Source organism: Chelonoidis abingdonii, chromosome 8, assembly GCF_003597395.2.
Source record: "Chelonoidis abingdonii isolate Lonesome George chromosome 8, CheloAbing_2.0, whole genome shotgun sequence".
NCBI classification, from domain to species: Eukaryota; Metazoa; Chordata; order Testudines; family Testudinidae; genus Chelonoidis; species Chelonoidis abingdonii.
Genome location: NC_133776.1, coordinates 100625417 through 100642614, shown reverse-complemented (window position 1 = coordinate 100642614; position 17198 = coordinate 100625417). Strand labels below are relative to the sequence as shown.

The 17198-nt window shown below is 38.4% G+C and overlaps 1 pseudogene; it reads left to right on the top strand.

The window, feature by feature from the left end:
* Positions 1-1114: 1114 nt before the first annotated feature.
* Positions 1115-8409, top strand: LOC116820602 (transmembrane 9 superfamily member 2-like; annotated as a pseudogene).
* The last annotated feature ends 8789 nt before the right edge of the window (positions 8410-17198 follow it).

The window sequence follows — 17198 nt, the reverse complement described above, 5'->3', positions numbered from 1 at the left end:
TGTCATTGTCAGTCATGCAGTTCTGTTTCCCTTCCTTCCCACCTCTTTTCTGTGAATGTTTGATTTCGGGACCAAACACCCCAGGGAAATACTTACTGTTTACAGTTAGGCTGGAGGATGGATAGGGAACCCAGCACTCTTTGACTGAATGGTGCATGGGTATTTGGGAAAGGCCATGTTTGTTGGAAACCACCTGTTTTTCAGAGTTGGCTGCTGCTTAGTTCCTCCAGACTGATATTCCCTAAAACTCAGAGACTACATTAGTTTATTTAGCAACACGATTGCAACATAGTGAAGAACACTATGGTCTCATCTCAGGAATTAACAGGCAAGATATTTGGAGCGGAGGGAGACCATATTTGCACTTATGAAGTAAAGCAAAATAACCACCCCATCATTCCTTACCATTATCGTTATTGAGCCTGATATTCTTTGAGATAAATATTTAAACCAACGTGAACTGCTGTATTCCAAGTGGAATTAAATGGAATGCTTTGTTTCGCTTTACATTTACGTTTGTTTTATGAGGATCTTTGTTAATTACAGTGTTTGTTTCTCCGTCACTCTCAAAAGCAAGTATTCTCATGATAAATCTTGCGTTTTTTTCCCCAGTAAACATGAGGGGATTGTAAAATCAATGAGTGATTAATCAATACAATTAGTCTGTCTTTGGAGCCAAACTGAAATTTAATCAAACTTTGAAAGCACATCTTGCTTATATTAATTCACTGCTAAATTATGTATATTTAATAAAGATGTTGCTATTATGCAGGAAGATGCCCAAGAGGAATTTGGTTGGAAGTTGGTTCATGAAGATGTATTTAGACCTCCAAGGAAAGGAATGCTGTTATTCATCTTCTTGGGTCAAGGAAACACATTTTCATTAACATTAATTACTCTATGTAAGTAGCATTAGATTTATGAAAATTACTTACTTCAGTAAAATAGCTCCTTCTGAAATTGAATCTCTTAAAATAGTACAAAGATATGATGTTGGGGGGGGGTATTTTGTTTTTTAGGTATTGTGTCCCATGGCTGAAGAGAAATTAGCTTGTAACAATAAGTTCGTCCTAAGATTAGCCCATGGTAGCCCTCCTACCACGTTCATTCTGATATGGTTCGTGGTATCTTGAATGGTGAGTTTTGCCAGCACTGAATGAATTTGGTAGAAGGAACATGTTCATTAGAAAAGAGCTATTTAAAAATATGAATAGACAATGAGCTGTGGTGGGAAAGGAAGGGCTGGCAAAGTACAGTACCATCAAGAGAGTGTTTGCTAAAACATACCATGTAACGTTTTTTGTGATAGTAGCTCTTCATGTTCCCTGGGTATATTTATAGCCAATTAAAGGTCTTCCAAATAAGTGGCCTTATTGCTAGAAACCCCCCAAAAGATTAGAGACAATTATCTGTCATGAGGGACTTAAAATAATTGCCACTATTTATGAATTAGTGGAGAAACAATATTGCATGAATAGAGAATAAAATAGACTACAAGTGAATATTCATAAACTTTTAGTTTTATGAACTACCTAAAAATATTTAATTATCTTCTGATTTTACGCTGCCAGTGAGAAAATTCTTCTTCCCGCCCCCGAATTGTCTTTGCTGATTTCTTCATTATGAATCTTATTCTGTGGGTGAAGGGATCATCAGCTGCCATCCCCTTTGGTTGCTATCCTGGCAATTTGGTTTGGAATTTCTGTCCCATTAACCTTCATTGGTGCATATTTTGGATTAAAAGAAAAGGTAGTTTTTGAGTACATTGTTTAAGTGCGTCTTATCTGCCACTCACTTATTCATGCGGCATTAGTTTGTTAGCTGTCAACATCAAAACAACAAAATTTGGCTAAGATGCATATGACTGTCCATTCTGAAATGAACTGTTTTCCAACTTCTGATCTTTTTGTATGATAGACAAGAATACAAACTGATTTTCAAAATATTTTTCTGGCCATTTGGAGTCTCTCTTTTAAGAACACAAACTTATTGATGTTCCTCTTGTCTATGCAGTTTGTGAGCTACAGATCTCTGAATTGTTAACACATCTAGAAAAAAATCAGTGATTCCATCAAAAACTAAATAAAGACCTCTCCCTCCTGCATGCTGAAATTTGCTAGGTCACCATTGAAATGGAGTGTCTAAAAATAACTGTTTGTTGGTTTGTGTATTAGTTTGTAATCTTTAGAGATGTGGTGTAGCTCAGTGGCATGTGGCACATTTTATGGATGAATATAATGAGAGAGTTAAACATGTCAAGTTCATAGGAGCAGATATTAGGAAAAAATCATCTAAAGTGTCTTTGATTCCCTTTGACACTTTCATATCTTAACTGTCAATTACATAGTAACAAGGTATTTGTCTTTTTTTAATTGTATTAATTTCTCTCAAAGCCTATTGAACACCCAGTTCGTACAAACCAGATTCCTCGTCAGATCCTGGAGCAGTCGTTTTTCATAAAGTCGTTGCCGGGTATCATCATGGGCGGCATCTTGCCATTTGGTTGTATTTTTATTCAGCTTTTTTTCATTCTAAACAGTATTTGGTGAGTATTGTATGTTTACTTGATAGGCAGGCTGGGCTGTCAGCTCAAACTTGGTATAACAAACCAAAAAATTTACATGTACATGGAGAACCCCCAACTGTGGAGTCAGAAAAATCCACAAACTCCTGGGATTGATGGCCTTGCTGAAGACTTTTCAGAATTCTCCAGAATCTAAGCATATAATATGTACAATTAAAATAAAAACTTCTTGCCCTTATTGAGAACTTTAAGACAATACATTTATTTTGCATTTTGTCTGGAACAGAAAGATCAAAAGAGAAGCACTAATGTGAAAGCATTATCATAATTGGCCTTATATATTAGCTTGTCATGGTATAATAGGACTTAATGTGTTGCAGGACTCCATTCAAATTTGATAGACCCTTGACACAGTTAAAGCACTGTAGTGGTCTTGCATGGTCAGGAGAACAAAACTGTTTTCAACTGTGTTTCTGAACGAGGCCAAGACTTTGGATGTCACAGGGCTGCAACAAAATTCAGGAACATGGTTAAAATGCAGTTTGTTTTAGTCTTGCATATAAGTATTTGACCAGTGTAGCTATTCATAGTGCAGACATAACCAAAATGTTAAACTTAGCATTTGATTGTCATATGAAAAATACCTAATGTGCTGATTATTTTGGTCCAATGTACACTCCATACCATGATATTACATCCACTCAGAAGGACGTTCTACAGGAATAAGATTGCAAGGTTTAAATGTAGAGAAAGTAAAATATACTGTTGGGCATTTATTCACCTTTCACCAGTAGTCCTCAACCGGGGTCTTGATTGTGGTAAGATGAGACACGTTTGAAAAATGTAGGCAGCTTCCAAACGGTCACCTTTTATATTGGCCTTTCTAGTTATATAGTTAAAAATACTAAACACCATTACAGGCAGAATGAGGGAAAATTCAGGAGGGAGACATTGGGAGATTGCCAGTATTCCCTTTTCCTCAAATCCCTTAAATTGTAGTAGTTGCATTCTCCTAATTATTACATATGAGTTAATGCTTCTTCCCTCATCTCGTGAACAAGATGATATTTATGCACTTGGTAGGAAAGGATGCATTTTTGTATGGTCAAGCATTTAGATGACCCTTGGACTGGGGTAAGATTGGTTTGTCTAGGGGTAGGAGTCTGGGAGTGGAGGAGCGACTGTTAGAAGGTGTAACATGATGAAATAAGACAGCTGGGGGACTAATTGCAGCAATGTGAAGGAGGTAGATGTTAAGCTGAAGAGCAGCACAAGAGAGAGGCCCTGAGATTTGAAATCATGTTCGCACTTTACTAGTTAGAACAGTCCTTGACAGAAAGATGGGGGAAGGAATGATTTCCCTGGCATATGTAGTCAGGGTCTAATTGTTTTACAAAACTATGCTATAGCTTTGAAGTGCCCTTCCCCTTTAACAATGAAATTGTGTAAGCAGCGTATTTACTCATGAAGGTAGAGGGATAGCAGGTACAGGCTGAAGATTTGTAGGATTATGTCAACAGTGCAGACGAAGCCTGTTCTGTTTTCTGATTACTTATTTCTTAGGTATGTAACACAAAAAAGAGTGAACACTAATTTGATACAGATTTCTTTTGTGTGTTTTAGGTCCCATCAAATGTACTACATGTTTGGTTTCCTGTTCTTGGTGTTTACAATTCTTCTTATTACGTGTTCTGAGGCTACAGTCTTGCTGTGCTATTTCCATCTATGTGCAGAGGTAAATGAACATATTATTCTGATGCATATATCATGACAGCACAATGCATAGCTAGCTGGGACATGTCAGAGTGAAGTTTGCAAAGATGCCTATGCAGGGCCACCTCTGCAAAGTGCTGGACACTGTGGACTATGTGGGTATGTTGTCAGGATTCTGTATATCGATTGTATGTACCTTTGGCCTGGTTATGTTGTTGGCCTAAGTTTTGTAATATATAGAACTTAAATTTTCAAAAACAATTTCTGCCTTGTCACTGCAGCTGCAGCAAGCAGTGCAAGCTCTTGTTTTATGCCCTGGAATGGTTCTGTAATAATAGAGGAGCCACTAAACAAGAAATGGCACTCCAGCTGGTCTGGCAGAGGTATACTTTTTAATGTTATGAACAGCTTGACTGAAGGCAACTGTTGGACATGACATGTCAGTGCTCAGCTTTGGAGGCTTTATAAAGGGGGAGAGATGTTGTTTTCAAATTGACCGCGAGTGAGGTATTTGTACTGTATGGATTCAGTAATTTTGTCCTTTCTGAAAAGGGGTATTTAAAAATGTTTCTAGCAATCTCCAACAAAATAATTCTTGTGGTTTAAAGAAATTAAAATCAGATTCACAGCTAACACTTTCGCAAAAAAATTGACACTTGCAAATTCTCAACTATACGTAATTAAAATAACAGTAAAAGAATGAAGTCCCATTTGTGAATGTCGGGGATCTCTCTTATCCTGGACGGCTCAGGTTTTGTTGTCTGACCGCAAAGAGACAGGCAACGACCAGCAAGAATCCCACTATCAAGTTCTTTATTATAGCATGCCATACAACAGAGAACTGCCCATCTCACTCCATACAGAACCAGCCCCCCTTCACAAATTCAAACTGCTTTTTATTAGCTATTCCATCACGTCATCACTTACGTTGCTTCATCACTGTACCTTCCCAGCATTTGTTCCCAGCATACAAAACACAGAACAACTGTTACCTCGTGATAACTTCATGCTTAGTACAAAAAAGAGTACATGTTAGTTTAAAAAGTGTCTGTAAGCATTTTTCTTTCCCAGCCTCTACAAGCGTTCTCTTATCTAGCAAGGTCACGCAGATGTCTGTGCTGGCCTGTCTGCCCCAGCCAGTAAATTAACCAGCAGACCTTGCTGTGTTATTGCTAAGCTGAACTGGGGTGCTAAGCAGAACTAGGCCAGAACCACACTCATCATGAGTATTCCCTGTAAATCATGAATTGAGGTTTCAGATACACTGGCCACATTATATTGCAGCTTCAGTACCAGATTTGGTTAACTTTGTTTGCCACCTAACATAGGTATGCACCTATCCCTTCCCTCACCAAGGGGTGTGTATGTTGGCAGTCTTTTGAAGATTTGGTCCTCAGCCATACTGTGTTCATTTCCATTTTTGAGTATTTTAGTTGTGCTGTGCTGTTAAACTACTGCCGTGTTGACTCTTGTGGCTGCATCTCTGTGGTGGATATTTGTACCCTATATATGTAAAATTGCAAGGTGCTTTGGGATCCTTGAGAATGAAAGCTGCTACATGCCTGTAAAATTGTTGTTTTAATGGATTAATAGTTACTTGCTAACACATTACCCTATGTAAATACAAGTTTAGTTTTCTTCTGAAAATGTATAATTCTGCAACTTCTTAAAAACTAAAAAACAAAACAAAAAAATTACAATTTAGTCCCCAGCACATTCTGCTGAGACTTTGGAGACTGAAGAGACATTTGCTGTAGTTCCTCCAAAGCCATTTTTTGTTGAATTGTTTTGAGACTTTGTAGACTGAAGAGACATTTGCTGTAGTTCCCCAGTTTCTACAGTTACCAGAAAAACCCTAAATACAGTAAAAAGAACAGGAGTACTTGTGGCACCTTAGAGACTAACAAATTTATTTGAGCATAAGCTTTCGTGGGCTACAGCAGTTTCTCCTTGGAGTCTGTTTTTGAAGCTTTCTGTTGCAAAATTGCCACCCGCAGGTCTGTCATTGAATGACCAGAAAGGTTAAAGTGTTCTGCTACTGGTTTTTGGGTATTATGATTCCTGATGTCAGACTTATGTCCATTAATTCTTTTGCGTAGAGACTGTCTGGTTTGGCCAATGTACATGGCAGAGGGACATTGCTGGCACATGATGGCATATATCACATTGCTAACTTACAGTGTGAATGAGCCCTGTTTGGTCTGGTGATTGATTAGGTCCTATACACTGTTTTCTTTTCAAACTTGGGGATTTAGGGATTATTTTGGTCGGGGAGGGACCCAGAAGTGGCATCAGGCTGTTGTTGCCGGTAGTTCCTGGTTAGTGTTTTGTTCAGTGATGTGTGTTGTGTGATCTCTCACAGAGCTTGGGGAACAGACTGTCTCCTTCAGACACCCCAACCTGAAGCAAATACCAGCAACCACACATCACTGAACAATTTTGCAACAGACAAGCTTCAAAAACAGACTCCAAGGAGAAACTGCTGAGCTGGAATTGATATGCAAACTAGATACAATCACCTTAGGTTTAAATAGGAACTGGGAATGGCTGGCTGAGCCATTACAAACATTGAATCTATCTCCCCTTGTATGTATTCTCACACTTGTTATCAAACTGTCTGTACTGAGCTATCTTGATTATCACTTCAAAAGTTATTTTTTCCCTTGCTTAATTGGCTTCTTAGAGTTGGTAGAGCAACTCTCACCTTTTCATGCTTTCTGTATGTGTATATATATCTCCTCAATATATGTTTCATTTCATGCATCCGAAGAAGTGGGCTGTAGCTCACCAAAGCTTATGTTCAAATAAATTTGTTAGTCTCTAAGGTGCCACAAGTAGTCCTGTTCTTTTTGCAGATACAGACTAACACGGCTGCTACTCTGAAACCTAAATACAGTCTTGATCGTGGATAACAGAATTTCACGTTCATAGTTGAAATATCCTGACAGAATTGCCTTTGAGAAAGAAATAGCAACTGGAAAAGCATAATTTTAATAAAATGAGTTTAAGCAACACTATGAGTGTAAAATATGCCAAGAATTAATTTAATATTTCATAGACTTGTAAATGATTATTTGCTTTGAAATAATAAAAGTGCAGTTTTAGTCTGAATTTTTTCCTGAAATGGTTTATTATTTCTTTCAGGATCTCCATTGGTGGTGGAGATCGTTCTTAACGAGCAGCTTTACAGCCATTTATCTTTTTATTTTTGCAGTTCATTACTTCTCTAAACTCCAAATAACGTGAACTGCTAGTACCATTTTATACTTTGGGTATACTCTGATCACGGTTTTGATATTTTTCCTTTTTACAGGTAAGTGTAGCATTATCGGTGAAATTCAGTGCAATGGTTTCAGGACTTCTGGGTTGCTGTTTTCTGATCATTATAGCCAGAGTCAAGTTAACACTTGTTTGGAAGAAAACAACAATTTTGATATTAAACCTGGTTTGAGTCTGCTGCTACCATTATTCACTCACCCAACAGTATGCACACTAGGGACATAACAGTATAGATAATGTATTGTTCCTGACTTGAAGATCTACAATCTAATTTGCAATGATACTTTTCTAACTTAAGTTTCCTTGATTATTGCATTGTAGTGTAACATGGACCTAAGAACATTATAGATTTACATTTTCAAAGTGCCCTTGACAGAAAAGCTTTTATATTGGAAATTCCTTAGGAAGTCATAAAATGAAAGGAATGCTGATTGCTGATCATATATAGTGAACGTAAATGAAAGGTAAGAAACAGCGACTAAAAATAGAATGGCCTTTGCTAGAAGGATGAATGTGGGACTGGAAGATTTAATCCTGACACGCTGACACTAACTGTTGCAAGTCGCTCAACATCTTGATGTGTGTTCACAGTGTGTAAAGTGGGGCTAACACGTCCCTAATTAATCCTTACAACAGATAATATTTGTAGAGGTTTTGAAAATGTAAAGTGATCTGAATGCTAAATATTACTAAACGTAAAGGTTTTAAACTGCAAATATTACACGCAGTGTATAGGGACGGACAGTTGTATTTTCAACTTCTTTAACTTGATAATGAATGCAAGATGTCCAAATATTCACATGGTAGTGAACTGGTATTGAGTATGTGATAGAAACCGAGTATCCAGAGCCGTCAGACACTTGAAATGCCAGCTGGTAAAGCAGATGCAATGTTGCATATGCAAAGAAGAAAAGAGGAGTTAGGAATTTGTTGAACAAAACTTGCCCAACCCTCTTTGCCCCCCCACCCCCAAAAGTTTGGGCAAGAGTTGCACATCTTAGGAGTTCTAAACCTAGTGAAATGAGGCAAATGGGGACGACTGCGTTGTTAGACAGACAATGTGGACACCTGCAGCACTGTGCTGTTGAAATGCAGGCAGGACCGTGATCTACTAGAATGTACTTTTCTCATATCTTCTGATGTAATTAAACTTGGAGCATAATGTGAGGAACAGGATTTTTTCCAGAACTAGATGTTAGCTTTCTGGTAGAGTATGAAGAATGTGTGAATTTTATTGATCACGTCATCAGCTCTTTTCCCCAGCCCCACAGAAAAGGCCAGAGGTTGTGAGGTCCAGGTTTGGCAGAAAGGTCTTTAGTGCTGCAGTGAGTCAGCAAGCACTTGGCTAATCCAAGGAACCTCCTTCTCCACTGATGTTCAGTGGGTGCATGCTATGGAAGCTTCTAGCTGGTTATTCACTTCAGGCTTCCTCATTTGTTCAAGAGAAGGGTCTAAATCTGGCCTCTTGTGACTGTGGCTGTAACTTTCAGCACTTAGAAAGGCAGGATGGCTCAGTGATTAGGGTGCAAGTCTGGGCTTTCAGAGATCTGGCTTCTATTCCCTGCTATGCCATAGACTTCCTTTGTAACTTTGGATAATTTACTAAGGGCCAATCTACTCTAAAGCTGTAAGTTGACCTAAGCTATGCTACTTCAGTTATGTACGTTTCATAGCTGAAGTCGACGTAACTTAGGTCGACTTACAGAAGTTTCTACACTGCACTGTGTTGACGGGAGACACTCTCCCACCGACTTTGTGGGTCTTCACCAAACCCACTATATCGACACTGCTGCATCAGTCGCAGCCATACCGAGTTTATCCATAAGTGTAGACAAGCCTGAAGTCTCTGTGCCTCAGTTCTCCCTCTGTAAAATGGAGAGAATGCTTTTCTACCTCACAAGTGTGTGTGTGTGTGTGTGTGTATAAACATATTAAAGATCATGAGGTGCTCAGGTACTGCAGTGATGGGGTCTTATAATAACACAGCATGCATATATAGATCTACAGAGAAGAGTTGGCAACCCATTTCGCATGCATTTTGAGACACATACAATTATTTTTTTAAAAAAGCCACAATTATTCAAACATCTGGGGAGATTCTTGGGAGCAAGTGATAGGCTAATAAAAGTCCTTTCTTAGATTCCCCCATCTCTTCTTGCAGATCCTCATTTACATTCAGTTAATAAGTAAAAAAATTAAATAAAAATAAATATTTTGGCAGCTTAGGGTTGTTTACAGCACCAATCTCTTCTCTGCTGCTGCCCTGTCCCCACTTCTCTAGTGTCATTATGTTTGCTGAGATTAGTTCTTTTGAGCTTGTTGTAATTTGTTGCGTGCCATATGCTAATTGTGGAGAGAAGTGGATTTGGAGCCTGGCTACTTACTAGTGTGCCTTCAATGCTGTTGGAGAGAAGCAATTTTTGCTTGCTCAATTTGGATTTGCTGCCATCCTTGAATCTATGATTAAGACCTCAGTAAGGTACCTCTATTCTGAGGAAACCTGAAGAAAAGTGGTGAAAAGGCAAATGGTGATGAATGGAGAATGAGATGCCAGGTAGGAGTTGCCACAATTTTAACAAGATGAAGATTCAGCGGGATAAAACTTCACACGCCGTAGACTTCCAAATAGAGAGCTAAAGTTTGAAATGTGGCGTCTGAAATTACTCATGAAAACCAGACATCTCCTATAGAATTACTCTAACATTCACAAGCAAGTGGCTCCAAGAGTAATTTGGGGGCTTGACCTGAAAATTTGGCCCAGAAAGTTTCATACTGAAGAGGAAAAGATCTTTTTTTGAACCTGTTTTGTTTGCAGAAAATTGCATCTTGTTCATGCTCAGGCTCACATCTTTATAACAATCTTTCATTATCTTGGTGCTGCAAGATGTAGAGTTCACACAGTCCTACCTTACATGTGGTATTTCACTTTGAATCCCAAAGCACGAGTGGTAGAATTATAGAGAAAATGCCTTGTGTATATAGAGGGTTATTTTAAACTGTGACTACTGATGTTAATTTGTAGTATCCTATTGCTGACAAGCTACAAGACACTGACAGATAACTCATTGCTACCTCTAAAAGACATCTACCTGCTTATTGAAAACCACTGCAAATATTTATATTCACTTAACATAGATCTAGAATTACAGAAATGTAGGAGTGGAAGAGAGCTTGATAGATCATTTAGTCCAGTCTTTTGCACTGAGGCAGGACTAGGTGTATTTGGCCAAATCACACACAACTTCTCTAGGCAGTTTTTCTTCTGTATTTTCTTGGGCACTGTAAAAGTTGATGGGTTTTTTCTTACTATTTAAGCCCTGGAGCTGAGAGGGGAAGAGAGCCTGATCTTTTTTATGTCTGAAACTGGCTGATGACCATCTCAGGTAACAAAACAGCACTGTGCATGTATTTCAGAGCAAAGTGAGCCAAATACCCTGTGTAAATTATGTTTAATGATGTTAGCTACCATGTATTTGTTGTATTTCTTCTTTCTCATTATTTACATCCTACCGAAGTCTGTCTTCTTCCCTTTTCATTGGGGGTGAGAGGGGGAGGCTGTGGATTGTATCTGCAATTTAGAGTCTCTTAAAATTGCAAATGAGAAGGATTTAATTCTTCCAATTTTAAATTATTAGAAAGCAAACATGGAGTGTGGCATGTTGCCAGTTAAACCCCTGCTTAAATACTAGCAAAACAGAGAAGCTCCAGATGTCTGTTATAATTTACAAAAAGGAAATCTATAGTTAAAACCGTTTTAATTATTTTTAAACTAAAGCAATATGTTAATGTGTGTCTAGGTTAGCTGCTACTCTGCCAATTTCAAGTTAGAAGACATAAATTGGTAGAATTAAAAATATTCTTTTCACCTATAAAATGGTTATTTAAATTGCCATTGCAGCTGCTGAAATGGTACTAAGAACTTCAGATGTGTTGATCCTGGAGTCCGTGATGGGGAGACCTGAAAAACTACAATAATGTGTAATTCTGTTCTTTTCACGTGTTAACTTTTATAAACCACGTTAATAGTAGCACTACTTTCTATAACCATTTTATGAAGAAATCACTGTGGAATCATATTATTTTAGGAAGTGACTGTTTTCTAAATTCTGTACATGGTAATTTACCATTAATTACCAATTCAGAGTTGAGTCGTTGATAACATTCAAAACAGAATGTTAGTTTATCCTTTCTAATTAGTTTAACAATCTATGCTTTGGGTGGATAGTAAACTACTATACCGAGACAATCCAACCAAGGTTAGAGGAGTTTTGTTTGATTTATCATGACTTTTCCTTAGCAGCACCCACTTTGTAAATTAAACTGTAATAAGGGCCCAATCCTGCCAACACTTCTGAATGTGATTAAAGTTACTGACATAAGTTAACGAATTGCTCACGAGTACATATCCTCACATGTATAACTATTTGCAGGAGTGGGACCTTGACCTATTCCAGTTATATTAGCAATAGGTATCTTGTTTTACTGTATTTGAAAATGTTTTTACACCACAGTAGCTGAAATCCAATATAAAAGTCATCATTAACAATTCATATATCATATGGCAACATGGTGTGATATTTTGGTCTCCACAAAAGAGATCATAGTGAATAGCCAAGTAGGAGCTGAATGCTGAGGATAAACAAATACTTGGGAATATTTAAAATAATGACTGTTACCAGTATATAATCAAGCTGGCCAAATCTAACAATTATTGTGTGCATCGAAACAGACACTATTTTAACTGGCGATAGTTATGATTACATGGATTTTATGCTTGGGGACAAAAAATGGTTGAGTTTAGTCAATGTTGCTTTATAGTGACCTCTATTTTTGAACATCACTTTCACTTGTGAGTTAATGCCATGTTCAAAATTGAGTTTTGATCTTCTGCATGGATTGTGTTTAGAATCTGAGATTCTGAAGCATCCACCACTGGGCAGTGATTGAAACCAGTATGATACAAAGAGCTTTTAAGGTACATAAGAAGTATCAGCCAAGTGCTGATATTTGCTTTCTTACATTCTGTTCGTGCTCTGAATGTTTTTTCTTCATTAAACAATAAAGCTAGAAAAGCGAGGTAGAACAGGACAGTCTGCTTTGAAGTGTTTTGGAATTATTTGGTATAGTAATTGTGTTTTTAATATTGAAGTGAAATTAAAGAAATAGTTTACTAATAACTTGATGTTACCCAGTTAAATCCTAGCTCATGATATTCTTTCCAAATACACTGAAAGAAAACTGTTGCTAAGTGCTATTATGTATTACTGCCTAAAGGGTTTAGAAACCGAGGACAAAAAATCAAGCGAGCTGAATTGTCAGCTCTTTCTGGTATATTGGTCATATTTTGCCTCTTGGGGTAGCGATGTTACTTGAGACTATCAGTTTCATGAATTTTAAATAACTATCATAAAAAAACAAGCTTACATTTACACTTCTGGAGAATCAGAGAGAAGAGACATAATGGTTTGCAGTGAGCTGATGCTTTCATTTCTATGGATGAGCTCTAAAGGCTTATCAGGGAAAGTTAGAATCTTAAAGTAAGTGTGAAGGACATCCCTTTGAAGATAGCTCTACCAAAAAAAGTAATTTCTTAAATGCATGTCCACCTAAATCCATATTCATATTCATATCTTTGGCAGGCAGCTTGGGATCACTTAAACTAAAATAAAAAATATAAAAAGCTGCAATGGTAATGCTTGATTCTAGAACAAATCAAGGCCTTACAAGGATGTCAGGGGAGTGTATGTAGGGATTTGGATTTTTCACAATATTATGGGGCAAAGAGAAGTGTATATCAAAGCTGAATCCCTATCCCTATTGTGGAATAACAGTAGAGTGCTAACAGAAATTTTTTCAGAGAGTAAGTTATATTTCCTCTCTGAATCAGTGATGTTTACTAATTTGCATCCACAGTGAATAGAATCCACAATGAGAAGAGTTTGTGGGTTTTCCTGTTCTGTGTTCCATCTGATATTTCACTTAAGACTGAAAGCCTTCTTGCAGTCTGATAACTAAATAGCCAGTCAAATGAATGTGTAACTTGAATCAGTAGACGCTGTACAGATTCTTTCAGAAAATTCTGATTTGCTTTTGACCATGCTTTGTGAAAGAAACTGAAGTAGCTTTGAATGGTAACAGACTAGACCACTTATAAACAAATAACCTTGTTGTTTTTTTTGGTAAACATAAACACGTTTTTGAATTGGGCATCATGTTATAAGTATATATGCCGTGTATCAATTTTAGTAATACTGTCCCCTCTGCAGGAAAGGGTGTCCTGTTTAACAAGCTGGTTCAGATATTTACTGGAATGATATTTTAAATAAAGCAACAAAGGACAGCAATCTAGGCAAGATTTCAGTTGAGAGAAACTGCTATCAGCTGTGGCTTGTATTTCAAGACTGGCTTTCATGAGAGAGGTGCTCAGAGGAAAGAGAATCTGAAAATGCCAGTGCTGACTTGTCTGACTGCATCAGTGTCTCACCAGTGTGCCTTGCTAGCTGATAACATTTCAAACAATGGCAGTCGGGCACCTAACTCCTTTGGGAGCCTCTGAAAATCCCAGCCTTCTTGTCCATCATATTGAAATAAATGATATAGCTAAAGCTGCAGCCTTTAAAGTAGCCTTTAAAATAACTGTTTCCTTCACTTGTATTCACCTCACCCAGGTGTTACTTGGTTTGTATTTTAATCTTAATTGGTTGGTCAGTGCCAATATCATAGAATTGCTTACATGGGACACCATCCTAATCTAACATTTTATACCCATTTGTCACTTTTGTAAATTACTACACCAGGTGCTGGACAGGGAAGAATTGGGCCCACTCTGCTCAGTCATTCATTCATACATTGCAACTTAGTGCAGTGGCCTTCACAGTAAAGGGCTCTAGGGTGGGGGTGCAGGCTCTGGCCTGGGGCCAGGGATGAGGGGTTTGGGGTGCAGGAAGGGGCTCCAGGTTTGGGGGGGCTCAGGGCTGGGGATTGGGGCACAGCGTTGGGGTGCGGGCTTACCTCTGGCGGCTCCCAGCCAGCGGTGCAGTTGCGGTGCAGAGGAAGGCTTCCTGGCTGTCCTGGCATCGCAGACCGTGTTGCGCCCTGGAAACAGCCAGCAGCAGGTCTAGCTCCTAGGTGGAGGCACACAAGAAGCTCTACGCTGCTCCTGTCTGCAGGCACCACTCCCCCTGGTTCCCAGCCAATTGGAGTGCAGAGATGGTGCTCGGGGCAGGGCAGCACATGGAGCCCCATGGCTCCCTCACGTATGAGCCATACCTGCTGCTGGCCGCTTCTGGGGCATAGCGCGGTGTCGGAATAGGTAGGGACTAGTCTGCCTTAGCCCGGCAGCACCGCCGACGGGACTTTTAATGGCCCGGTTGGTGGTGCTGACCAGAGTCGCCATGACCCAGTCGCTTCCATTTCACGATCCAGTTCTGGGTCATGAACGACGGTTTGAAAACCACTGCACTAGACCACATGGCATTGCAGTAGTGTATGACCTAAAGAGAGAGCTGGACATGGCCTTTGCATATGTATACATTGTACATGTAGTATATAGTTGAGGAAATTAACTACTAGTTGATTTAGAGTATCTATGTGGCTGCTAATGACAGATTTATGTAATTTTATAACTGTTCAGTTTTTTAGGGGCACATCATGCAAGCAATCCTAAAAAATCTTTTAGCTTTGAAATTGATAATTAGTCCAGGCAAAACGTGCATTGTTAAAAGTTAAAAAGTGCACTTTTATTTCTGGACAGGTAACTGGAGGATAATGGGATATTTTGCCCTGCTGGATTTGCCTGCCACTAGACTTGCTCCAAGAGCATGTATGAAAGATAAACTAACTATTTTAACAATATTCTTGTTTTAGGAATGATTGGATTTTTTTGCCTGCTTCTGGTTTGTTAGTAAGATTTACAGTGTTATGAAAGAGGACTGAAGAATTTCAAAGTGTCTTTGGATCTTATCTCCCTTGCTGTGATATGTTTTTACCATATATTGAGAAACTTATTGCTCAGTTATTTTAAAAGGTAAAAGCTGAACCACAATCTGTATGGCACAAAATACAGGCTATATGGATGGAAATAGCAGCATGGGAAAATGTTTACACCAATCATACTGTTCCTGAAAATGTTCATCCATTCTAACCACTTTTTAAAAATACTGTATCCCAGAGAAACTAATGAGTGATGCAATGAAACCACTTTTTAAAATAGTGTATTATGTAATTTCCAGCTGAGATTTCTTGTAATTTTTGTTATTTTCTTTTTACTCTTACCAGTTGTACCATCAAAGTATAGGACCGTCCAGTAAATACTATGTAAAAATGTGAAACTTTTTTTTAACTTAAAACAGATTGTACCTAGTGTTGAGCACCTTCTTTACAGCTTGTTTATCATCTTACAAAGGAACATGCATTTAGGGTAATGTGGAATTTTGTTAAGGATATCAACACGGTTTTTCTTTTAAAAAAAAGAAAAAAAGGCAAAACTCTGGCTGACTTGTCCAGTTTCTTGTCAAGTATGTCTTAAGCATTAGTTTAATTTATTTACTTTGTCAAATGGGCTGCCAAAGAGATGATTCCCTTAGTTCTCAGCTGTACTGCTAGTTATGGAGTGTTTGAATGTAGAGAACATTTGCAAGTTGAGCCTAACTGCAGCTTTGGATTATAGGATGAGAGGCATTCCCTCTCCTAACCAGATCCACTCCAGGGCTTTATAGGGGATTACCAACTCCTCTGATTGTATCTGGAAGTGAACAGGAAATCATTGCAGAGACAGGCTCAGTTGTTATGTTCATGCTGGTCACACTTGAAGAACAAGGGGATGTTGAGTGAAATTAAAGGAAATCTTTTTTTCAGTATGATCGAACTGGAACTCGTTGCCAGCGGAAGCTGTTGAAGCCAGGAATTTAACAAGACTCAAAATGTCATAAATCAGAGTTTCAGGCCAGAAGGGATCACCAGATCATCCAGTGTGACCTCCCCTATAATGTGATTTTTACATGGTTTTGCATGTGAACGCTATACAGAGGGAGCTGTTTAAAACATTGTCAGTGCTGCTGTGTGTGAAAGAGCAGATGATGTTTATACAAATCTTTTTAAAGCTGGGATTTGCAGCATTGTCATCTGAGCCCTTTTTCTCTAGAAATTTAACTCCATTTACTATGCTTTTTTCTTTTGTTTTTCTTTGTGCATATGGCATACCAGTGTCTCTGTGGTCAGAGATATCCTGCCTCTGCCCTATTAGGTCAAAAAGCCTAATGGGGAGAAACTGTCTTGAGTAAATTGTACTCCATTTTGCTTATTTTGTTAGCCTTGAATTAGTAAGAAGAAATTGTTTTGGTTTTATTCTTTGCTTTACATGTTATTGATTGTTTTTAGAAGGATAGAAGTGTTATGGCTGCAGTTCTTGCTTTTGAAATTATTTACTGTTTTGTGTGTGAGTGAAGAATGTATGGCATGCTAACAGAGACCAGTACTAATGGGCCAGATGGTTGGGAGGGGAGCGGAGAAATCAAGAGGAATCACCTAGATGGCAGATTGACAACCTTAAAGCAAAGGCATACGCCCCAAGGACAAGATAAAGAGTGGACCCAGAGGAACAAGATAAGAAACAGCTGCGGATACTCCCAGCAACAACCTGATTGGGAACAACCTTTACTAACCGCTCTGGTGTGCCATAGAC